At 48.2% G+C, this 11,638-nt stretch overlaps 1 long non-coding RNA gene across 1 annotated transcript; it reads left to right on the plus strand.

The window, feature by feature from the left end:
* The first annotated feature begins 7,748 nt into the window (after window positions 1-7,748).
* Window positions 7,749-11,638, plus strand: LOC117066468. Its single transcript, XR_004430351.1, has 3 exons — window positions 7,749-7,829; window positions 8,189-8,312; window positions 11,237-11,638. It is a non-coding gene; the product is annotated as an uncharacterized LOC117066468 (long non-coding RNA).

Here is an 11,638-nt window from a genome sequence, read left to right on the forward strand (position 1 = left end):
GAGGGACTTGCTTCCCCTTCTGCCATGATTGTAAGTTTCCTGAGGTCTCCCCAGCCATGCAGAACTGTGAGTCAATTAAACCTCTTTCCTGGCCAGGCGTGGTGGCTCCTGCCTGTAATCCCAGCACTTTGGGAAGCCCAGGTAGGTGGATCCCTTGAGGTCAGGAGTTCCAGACCAGCCTGGCCAACATAGTGAAACCCCATCTCTACTAAAAATACAAAAAATTAGCTGAGCGTGGTGGCAGGTGCCTGTAATTCCAGCTACTCAGGAGGCTGAGGCAGAAGAATTGCTGGAACCTGGAAGACGGAGGTTGTGGTGAGCCAAGATCATGCCATTGCACTCCAGCCTGGGCAACAATAGTGAAACTCCATCTCAAAAAAACAAAAACAAAAACAAAAAACCTCTTTCTCTTATAAATTACCCAGTCTCAGGGAATTTCTTTATAGCAGCATGAGAACAGACTAAGACACACCCCTCCCTCATCCACCATGTGCAGCCAGTGAGCACAGCTCTTCTCAAGAGACAGGAGGTACCCGTGTCTCACATCAGCTTCTGCCCTGTGCCCTGCACAAAATTCCTGGCATCTTAGAATAGGGCCTGGGAAAATATGGAGAGAGTGTGAATAAATTAGAATCTTGAGAATCATCCCCATGTAGGGGCCTTCTGCAGCCAGGTGGCCCCTGAGGGCTATGGGGGTCCCCTGGAGGGAGCAAGAGAACCGTCTGCCTTGGGGACAATAAGGCAGGCAATTTAGTGCAGTTATGGGACTGCCAAAGTTGGTACCTTCTAGGGCTCTTCAGCCTCTGGTGGGTTCCCGTGTTTGTAAGGGCTGCTCAGAGGGACCATAGTTGGGGTAGAGCGAGATGCCCCAGGAACAGTCGCCTCTAGCTGTCGCAGCTGTTAAATGGACATGTATGAAAACAAACCATCAGCGCCACCAGGAGCCACGACTGTCCCTTCTTTCTGTTCTGCAGGAGCGCGCATCACCTGTGAGCTTTGAATCACTGAGACTGTGGGTCCTGACCCATTATTCATGCATTTGCAGAGCGTCCTGGGGCCACAGAAACTGGCCTGAGGACCACACTTGCCAACACTCAGTGCCCAGAGAAAGAGATGAACAAGCAATCCTGCTCCTTTTATTTTTTTGAGATGGAATCTCGCTCTGTCACCCAGGCTGGAGTGCGGTAGCATGGTCTCACCACAATCTCCGCCTCCTAGGTCAAGTGATTCTCCTGCTTCAGCCTCCCGAGTAGCTGGTATTACAGGTGTACACTACCACACCTGGCTAATTTTTGAGTTTTTAGTAGAGATGGGGTTTCACCATGTTGGCCAGGCTGGTCTCGAACTCCTGACCTCAAGTGATCTACTCGCCTCAGCCTCCCAAAGTGCTGGGATTACAGGTGTGAGCCACCGCACCCAGCCTGTTTCATCTATATTGTTCTTTGCCACACTCTCAGTGACATCAGCCAACTAACTTCTCTCTTCAATGTATCCAGCCAACTACATTCTGTTGGCTTCTTAATTTCAGTAATCACACCTTTTGCACACAGACCACAAAGGGTGAAGAATGTAAAATAAATATAAATACTAAAATGTAAAGTTTATTTTATTTTATTTTTTATTTTTTGAGACAGGGTCTCACCTTATCACCCAGGCTGAAGTGCAGTGGCACAATCATAGCTCACTACAACCTCAAACTTCTGGGATCCAGTGATTCTCCTGCCTCAGCCTCCCAAGTCGCTGGGACTACAGGTATGCATCAACCACACCCAGCTAATTTTAAATTTTTTTTGTAGAGATGAGGTCTCACTATGTTACCCAGGCTGATCTTAAACTCCTAGGCTCAAGCAATCTGCCCACCTTGGCCTCCCAAAATGCTGGGAATACAGGTGTAAGCCACCATGCTTGGCCCATGTAAAAGCATTTTTAAAAAATAGAAGAGAAAAAATTTTAGAAGGAAGAAAAAACTAAAAATAAAATAAATAAAAATCATACCTTTAACTTCCAGGATTTCTCACTGATTATTTTTCATGACCACCTGTTCTTATTTCATTTAAGCCAGTTTTTTTTTTTTTTTTTAGACATTGTTGCTCTGTCGCCCAGGCTGGAGTGCAGTGGCATGATCTTGGCTCACTGCAACCTCTGCCTCCTGGGTTCAAGCGATTCTCTTGCCTCAGCCTCCCGAGTAGCTGGGATTACAGGCGAGCATCACCATACCTGGCTAATTTTTTATATTTTTAGTAGAGACGAGGTTTGCACCATATTGGCCAGGCTGGTCTCAAACTCCTGACCTCATGATCTGCCTGCCTTGGCCTCCCAAAGTGCTGGGATTACAGGCGTGAGTCACTGTGCCCGGCTTAAACCAGTTTTGGTTTTATAACTTCTTGTTTTCTTTTGATGATCCTAAACATTTTAATTTGAAATCATTTTCCGATTCTTCCGTTATTTCCATTTCACCTGCAGCGATTTAAGGGCTGATTTTTCTTTTTCTTTTTTTTTATTTGAGATGGAGTCTCGCTCTGTCGCCCAGGCTGGAGTGCAGTGGCATGATCTCGGCTCACTGAAAGCTCCGCCTCCCGGGTTCATGCCATTGTCCTGCCTCAGTCTCCCAAGTAGCTGGGACTACAGGCACCCTCCACCACACCCAGCTAATTTTTTTTGTATTTTTAGTAGAGACGGGGGTTTCACTGTGTTAGCCAGGATGGTCTCGATCTCCTGACCTCGTGATCTGCCCGCCTTGGTCTCCCAAAGTGCTGGGATTACAGGTGTGAGCCACCGCATCCGGCCTAAGGGTTTTCTTAATTGTCTTTATTAGCAGCAGCTTTGCCATGTGGTTGGGGTGAGGTGTGTAGGTTTATCTTGGGTAAATGCTTCTCTCATTTCAGTTAATCTCTCTCTCTCTCTCTTTCTTCCTCTTCCTATTCCTCTTCCTCTTTCTCTCTTTCTCTTTCTCCTCTTTTTCTCTCTCTCTCCCCCGACCTTCTCCCCCAACTCTCTCCCCCAAATGGTGAGGTCGTGTGTTGTTGGCTCAGAGTTCCCACCTCCTGGGCCTACTGGGGATTTTGCCATTCAGGTGCTGAGTCCCTGGGTGCCAGGGCTCTGAGGCCATGGCTACTTCCTCCCCTCTCCAGGTACACAGCTGGGAAGCCCTGTCCCCACCCCTATGTGTGGCTCCAGTGCCCTGCCTCATTTTTGGTGTCTGTTATATGGAGATGGTTATCTTACTTTTAAAAAAATTATGGCTGTATCTTTTAATTTTTTTAATTAATGGCTTTTAATTTTTTAATCATGGCTATATCTTTTAACTTTAAAAAAATTATGGCTATATATATTTTAATTTTTTCTTTTTAAAGTTTATCTGCCTTTGCTATACAGGATGATTTGAAAAATGAACTTAAAAATGCCACCTTTTTAATGCTTTAAATATTTTCTTTTATTGTGAGTCCATTAAAAATAGAAAAGCAGTATAAATTTTTAGTTCTTTGGAATGCAATGGGTTTGGAGGTTAATTTTTAAAAATAAGGCCTCATCAAACCAACCAAATGTGAGTTCAGCTGAGTGTTCTTTTCGCCACAGTGGGGAGGCCCTGCCAGCTTCATGCAGGCCACAAAAAATAAATTACTGTTCCCGGAGTGCAGTGGCTCATGCCTGTAATCCCAGCACTTTGGGAGGCCGAGGCGGATGCATCACCTGAGGTCAGGAGTTCGAGACCAGCCTGTCCAATATGGTGAAACCCCATCTCTACTAAAAATACAAAAATTAGGCAGGCGCAGTGGTGTGGGCCTGTAGTCCTAGCTACTCAGGAGGCTGAGGCAGGAGAATTGCTTGAATCCAGGAGGTGGAGGTTGCAGTGAGTCAAGATTGGGCCAGTACACTCCAGCCTGGGTGACAGGGCAACGCTCTGTCTAAAAAAAAAAAAAAAAAAAAACGCTGTTCCCATTTAAAAGTTGGAGGTAATAAAATTTCCTTGCAAGATAAATGCTATCAATTTCTGCTTGCTAATTGAAGTTAATTGCTAATTTTTGATACATTATTTTGTTGAATTGTGACATTGACACAAAAAAATGCACACATTATAAGTGTGCAACGTGATGAACACTTATATGTGGACACACCCATGTAGTGTCTGCTCAAAAATCTCAACAACTCGGGTGTCGGGCGTGGGGCGGGGGCCATTAACTTCACTTCATGGGTAATGAAACAAAGTATCAGAGAAGTTATGTGATTTTTTTTCCCCAAGGTTCTTGGCTAGGAAGAGATATGCAGGCTGGGTGCGGTGGCTCACGCCTGTAATCCCAGCACTTCAAGAGGCTGAGGTGGGCGGATCACCTGACGTTGGGAGTTCAAGACCAGCCTGACCAACGTGGAGAAACCCCATCTCTACTAAAAAAAATACAAAAATTAGCCAGGCGTGGTGGCACATGCCTGTAATCCTAGCTGCTCATGAGGCTTAGGCAGGAGAATCCCTTGAACCTAGGAGGTGGAGGTTGCGGTGAGCCGAAATTGTGCCATTGCACTCCAGCCTAGAAAACAGGAGCGAAACTCCGTCTCAAAAAAACAGAAGAGACATGCAGGGGGGCTCACAGGCCAGATCTGCAGCTCCACATTCAAGAAGTGGCTCTGAGGCCCTACTGCAGCCAGGGGAGGAACTGAGAAGATGGAAAGTGTCAGCTCGGGGCAGCTGAGCACAAAACACTGAGGTCAGTCAGATGGACCCAGGAGGGATGAGGGGCGGGGCTCAGGGGGAGATGGCAGGGCTGGAGATTGCCTGTGGCTGTTCTGGCCCTGACCCTGGTGTTGGAGCAGTCATCTTAGCTCCCCAGGCTTTGGAATTGGGATTTTGAGATCCAGTATCTTTTTTTTTTTTCAAAACTGGAGGCCTTCAGTGGGGTCACTAAGTTTTTATGTTACCAAAAAGACATATATTTCTAAAGACACACACTACTTGCTATTGCCATGTTTTATTTATTTCCTTATTTATAAAAATTTTCAGGCTGATGCAGTGGCTCATGCTTGTAATCCCAGCACTTTGGGAGGCCGAGGCAGGTGGATTGCCTGAGGTCAGGAGTTTGAGACCAGCCTGGCCAACATGGAGAAACCTGTCTCTACTAAAAATACAAAAAAATTAGCCAGGTGTGGTGGCGCATGCCTGTAATCCCAGCTGCTCGGGAGGCTGAGGCAGGAGAATCACTTGAACCTGGGAGGCGGAGTTGCAGTGAGCCAAGATCACGCCATTGCACTCCAGCCTGGGCAACAAGAGCGAAATTCCTTCTCAAAAAAAAAAATCAGGCCAGGTGTGGTGGCTCATGCCTGTAATCCCAGTACTTTGGGAGACTGAGGCAGGAAGATTGCTTGAGGCCAGGATTTGGAGACCTGCCTGGGCAACATAACAAGACCTTGTCTTTACAAACAAACAAACAAACAAACAAATAAATAAATAAATAAATCTAGTCAGGTGTGGTGGTGCACAGCTGTAGTGCCAGCTACTTGGGAGGCTGAGGTGGGAGGATCGCTTCAACCCAGGAGGTCATGGCTGCAGTGAGCCATGATTGCACTGCTGTACTCCAGCCTGGGCGACAGAGTGAGACCCTGTCTCAAAAAACAACAAAAAATTTTTCAGTGGCCAGTTACTAGATAGCATGGTTTTATTTTTTGAGGACACTTTCTCTTTCTCCTCTCTCTCCTCTCTCTCCTCTCTCTCCTCTCTCTCTCTCTCTCTCTCTCTCACACACACACACACACACGAAGGAAAAAAAAAACCCAGAGTGAAGACCAGTCCTTTGAACACCTTCAGCTTTACAAAACCAACTCTTTGCATTGTCCTCTTTTATCTCCTTTTGCCTTGGACGGGTGAGAACTTGTTACAGGCTGGCCTCGGCCCTCTCCTGACTCTGCTCCTTGTGACCTGAGCCACCTGCAGCTGCAGCCCCTGTGGGCCCACAGCCCGTTTCGCAACACCCCCACCAGCGCTGCTTGGCAGGCCCTGTATTTATTTATGTTTTTAATGAAAGCAAATTAAGAGTCATTTACTCTTGACAGCTGTGTTGCGATTGCTCTTGTGATAAGTGGAGACACCTGGGTTTTCTCTACCTGGCCGGTTGTGGTGAGAGAGGCCTGCGTGGGGCTCAATTTCCCAGGTTGGTCCTGCAGTGGCTTTTCAATCCGTCATCAAATCTTCATCAGGCGTCTCTGCACACAGCGCTGAGGGAAGCACTGGCGTCCGGGCTGTAGTCAGGCTCCCTGCCCTCCATCACCGCCATCTACCTGGGGGTGCAGTAGCGCCCCAGGAAGAGAAGACTGAAACAATAGGTATATTATCCCCAACCCCACCCATGGCATGGGCATTGCTGTCCCCCACAGAGCAGATAAGAAAACTGGGCTCAGACGTTGAAGGGCCGTGTCAAGAGCACAGAGCTGGTTTGTAGCGGAATTGGAGTTTCCACCTTGATATCTGGGTTCCCTTTACCAGACCCACGGTTCTCAGCCCAGACCGCTCTGAAGAAAGCTCCAGGCCCAGAGATTCTGATTTAGTTGTTCTGGGGTGGGTATTTTTTAAAGTTCCTGAAGATAACAATGTGCAGAGAGACCCGGGACACCCCCAAAGCTGAGACGAGTGCATGGTCTGGCTGTTCAGAGAAAGCAGCCCCAAGGCAGGAGATGCCCCTCCCCGCTAAGGACAGATCAGAGTCCGTGGAAAGAACATGCTGGGGACTGGAAGGCCTGAGCAGCGTGGAGTGGGAACACACAAGGGAGGCTAGGGCAGTGACTGGCCCCTCCTGCAGGTCCGGAGTGCTCATGAGGTGAGTAAGAGGGAAAGCTGAAATTAAGGTGAGATTCTAGGCCAGGCGTGGTGGCTCATACCTGTAATTCCAGCACTTGGGAGGCCGAGGTCGGTGGATCACCTGAGGTCAGGAGTTCGAGACCAGCCTGGCCAACATGGTGAAACCCCATTTCTACGAAAATTAGCCGAGCATGGTGGCGTGCGCCTGTAGTCCCAGCTACTCAGGCGGCTGAGGCAGGAGAATTGCTTGAACCTGGAAGGTAGAGGTTGCAGTGAGCTGAGATCGTGCCACTGCACTCTAGCCTGGGCAACAAGAGCAAAACTCCATCTCAGGAAAAAAAAAAAAAAAGGATGAGATTCTAGATGGAAGCTTGCCTCGGGCTTTTCTGTTGATGTTTCTCTGGGATCTCTCTCTTCCCCCGGAGCAAAAGGCACAGATGAAGTGTCAGGAAGGACGCCAGTCCCATGCCTTCCTCTCACCCTGGAGTGGCAGTTTCCTCAGGGAAAGCCCATCCTAGCTCCTCCCCCTGCAAGGAGGGATGTGGAGGGACAGAGGAGCAGCAGGCAAGGCCAGCAGGAGGTAACATTGGTAGGGAGGACCAAGCCAAGGTTGGGAGGAGTCTTCATGTGGCGCTGGGGTTGGACGCCTGGCTGACCTCTAGTGTTCGGCCTTGCGGTGACTGATGGATGCCCCTCCACCCCCATCCCACAGTGCCCATGTTCCCCAACGGGTATCTTATGGAACCGGCAAGGTGCCTTGTGATGAAAAGTTTCTGGGGTCAATACATGAGGGAAATGTTGCATGACCTAGCCTTATGGAGACCCACAGCCCCTACAAGCCTACTACGGGCTCTGAGAAGCCCAGCAATGAAGAGAAGGCTGTGAAGATTTCACATTCAATTGTTGCCACTTTGTGACCTCGGAGCCCTCTTTTCTGTATGACTGCGACACCTATGCACAGGACAGAGTGCACCCTGCAGCAGGCAGGAGCAACACAAGGGACGCAGCTGCTCCAGGCTCCCCACAGTGGAATGATTCGCTAAAGAAGGTGGGAAGGGGGGGTGTCTCTAGCATCTGTGGTCCCCAGGTTAATCCGGAGGAGCCGTGCCCTGCTCAGGCTGCTGGTGAGGGAGGGAAGCGCCTTCCCTGAGGATGTGCTTGTCATGAATCCAGGTTGGGAGGGGGGCTCTTCAGGGGAGCCCAGCAGCTGTCAGAAGCCTGGTGTGGAGGACCAGGAGCGCCTGACCCTCCCGGCTTGGGGCTGTGCCCTGGCTCACCTGGTCTCGGGGGAAGCTCAGGCCTCTGTGGGCCTCAGTTACTGACAGGCCCAGAACCCTGCCTTGTAGGGAGGGAATCAGTGTGTGTGAGCTGCGTGATCTCAGACTCTGCATCATATATATGCCACAGAACGCAGGCTTACGTGGAAACCGCACGTCAGGAACGGATGGTGAACGACTGCTTGAAAATCGGCTGTAGAGCAAACCACCCAAACCCAGAAACAAACCGAAACTTGCTTTAGGTCCTAATAACAGTGAGTTTACTTGTAAAAGTTTTCATTAATCAAAGATAAAACAAAAGACCCTTTAAAATATAATAACACTGGTTGGGCACAGTGGCTCACTCCTATAATCCCAGCACTTTGGAAGGCCGAGGTAAGGTGGATCACCTGAGGTCAGGAGTTCGAGACCAGCCTGACCAACATGTTGAAACCTCGTCTCTTTTTTTCTTTTTTCTTTTTTTTGAGGTGGAGTTTTTGCTCTGTTGCCCAGGCTGAAGTGCAATCATATGATCTCGACGCACTGTAACCTCCACCTCCCGGGTTCAAGCGATTCTCTTGCCTCAGCCTCCTGAGTAGCTGGGATTACAGGTGCCCACCACGCCCAGCTAATTTGTTTTTGTTTTTGTTTTGAGACAGAGTCTCACTGTGTAGCCCAGGCTGGAGTGCAATGGTGCGATCCTGGTTCACTGCACCCTCTTCCTCCTGGGTTCAAGTGATTCTCCTACCTCAGCCTTCTGAGTAGCTGAGATTACAGGCGTGCGCCACCACACCCAGCTAATTTTTGTATTTTTAGTAGAGACGAGGTTTCACCATGTTGGCCAGGCTGGTCTCGACCTCTTGACCTCATGATCTACCTGCCCCGGCCTCCCAAAGTGCTGGGATTACAGGCATGAGCCACTGTGCCTGGCCTGAAACCCCATCTCTACTAAAAATACAAAATTAGCCAGGTGTGGTGGTGCATGCCTATAATCCCAGCTACTTGGGAGACTGAGGCAGGAGAATCACTTGAACCTGATATATATAGTTTATATATATAATAACACTGAGATAGGCACAGTGGCTCATGCCTGTAATCCCAGCACTTTGGGAGCCCAAGGTGGGAAGATGGTTTGAGCCCAGGAGTTTGGAAACAGCCTGGGCAATAGAGTGAGACCCCATCTCTACAGAAAATTTGAAAATTACCCAGATGTGGTGGCAGGCACCTATAGTCCCAGCTACTCATGAGGCTGAGGCCAGAGGATCACTTAAGCCCAGGAGGTCGAGGCTGCAGTGAGCTATAATCATACTACTGCACTCCAGCCTGGGAGACAGAGCAAGACCCTGTCTAAAAAAATGAATAAATAAAATAAAATGATACACTAACATTGATTTTTTTAAAAAAGTGTCCATGGATAAAAATATGATGGATATAATATAATCATTGCACATGGATATGTTCCTGGACATATCAGTATATATCATGTATATCTTTTTTTTTCCAAAATGTGAAAGTAAAATAAGTTTATTATAGAAAACATGGAAAACAGAGAAAAATACAGTGAAGAAAATAAGTCATACTTGGTGTGTTGCCTTCCTGTATTTTTATGTTTTACATTTATTATGTTTTATGTTTCACATTTATTATGTTTTATGTTTCTGTTTTCTTTCTTTTTCTTTTTTTTTTTTGAGACGGAATCTCGCTCTGTCACCCAGGCTGGAGTGCAGTGGGCGGATCTCAGCTCACTGCAAGCTCCACCTCCCGGGTTTATGCCATTCTCCTGCCTCAGCCTCCTGAGTAGCTGGGACTACAGGTGCCTGCCACCTCGCCCGGCTAGCTTTTTGTATTTTTCAATAGAGACGGTGTTTCACTGTGTTAGCCAGGATGGTCTCGATCTCCTGACCTCGTGATCCGCCTGTCTTGGCCTCCCAAAGTGCTGGGATTACAGGCTTGAGCCACCGCGCCCGGCCTATGTTTCTGTTTTCTACAAGAACAAAATCTGACCAGGCACAGTGGCTCACGCCTGTAATCCCACCACTTCGGGAGGCCAAGGTGGGCAGATCACTTGAGGTCAGGAGTTCAAGACCAAGCTGGCCAACATGGTAAAACCCCGCCTCTACTAAAAATACAAAAATTAGCCGGGCCTGGTGGCATGTGCCTGTAATTCCAGCTACTTGGGAGGCTGAGGCAGGAGAATCACTCAAACCTGAGAGGCAGAGTTTGCAGTGAGTTGAAATCGTGCCACTGCACTCCAACCTGGGAGACAGAGTGAAACTGTGTCTCAAAAAACAAAAAAGTAAAATCTTTATTTACATATGGTACCTGTAGCCTTCATTTAAAAAACAATTTTTATTGTATTGTATGTTATTTTATTTTATTTTGTTTTATTTATTTTATTTTATTTGACAGAGTCTTGCTCTGTTGTTCAGGCTGGAGTGCAGTGGTGCGATCTCAGCTCACTGCAAACTCTGCCTCCCAGGTTCAAGCAATCCTCTAGCCTCAGCCTCCAGAGAAGCTGGGATTACAGGTCCTTGCCACCATGCCCGACTAATTTTTGTACTTTTTTGTAGAGACGGGGTTTCACGATATTGATCAGGGTAGTCTTCAACTCCTGACTTCAGGCAATCTGCGTCTCCCTAGTCTCCCAAAGTGCTGGGATTACGGGTGTGAGCCACCACGCCCGGCCTTAAAAAGTAATTTATTAAAGTGAAATTCACATAACACAAAATTAACCATTTGAAAATGAACAACTTAGGGGCCTTTAGTTCATTCACAATGTTGTATAACCACCACCTCTACTTGTTCCGAGATGGTTCCTGTGGCCTTCATTTACACTCGCCACAGCCAAGCACGTTCTCCCACCCAATCAGAGAACTTTACCTAGTATTGAAGACTTGCTTGTTTTAAATCTCTTGGTCTCATAAATAGGGCTCCCACGGACATCCTTGTGTATACCTTTGGTTGGACTGTCTGACTATTTCCTGAGAGCAGGGCCTTGAGCAATCTCGTCCCACAGCTCAGTTCCCACCTCTACCTGGATGACTCACAGAGTTACATTTCCAGCAGAGACCCCGCCTCTGCACACCAAACCGTATATCCCAGTGCCCACCTGGCAGTTCCCCTTGGAGGCATTGAACACACAACACAGCATGCCCAGAGCCAGCCCGTCCTCTCTTGCTCTTTCCTCTCTCTGCCAAAGGTACCACCTGCCATCCTGCTGCTCCTGCTGGAATCCTGAGTCATCCCTGACAACACGCGCCCCAGCTCAACCTTTAGATGCAGCCCAACCCCAGGTCTGGATGATTTTATCTTTGGAATTTCGCTCGAATACATTCCCATCTCTCCCTTTCCCCAACCTAGGTCCAAGCCAGCATTTCCTCTTGCCTGAAGCACAACCTAGACTCCTAACCGGACTCTGGTCCGTCCAGTCCGGTCACTCCACAGCTCACTGAGAACCAAGATTGCAAAATGCAAATTAGATTGCCTAGCCCTGCTTCCCTCTCAGACCTTTCTCTGACTTCCTACTCCTCTTAGGATAAAAATCCAATTCCTTAATGTGTCTACAAAACCTGATTCCTCCTCTCTGGGCTTCGACCTCCAG

This window comes from Trachypithecus francoisi, unplaced genomic scaffold, assembly GCF_009764315.1.
Source record: "Trachypithecus francoisi isolate TF-2019V2 unplaced genomic scaffold, Tfra_2.0 Lachesis_group20, whole genome shotgun sequence".
NCBI lineage: Eukaryota > Metazoa > Chordata > Mammalia > Primates > Cercopithecidae > Trachypithecus > Trachypithecus francoisi.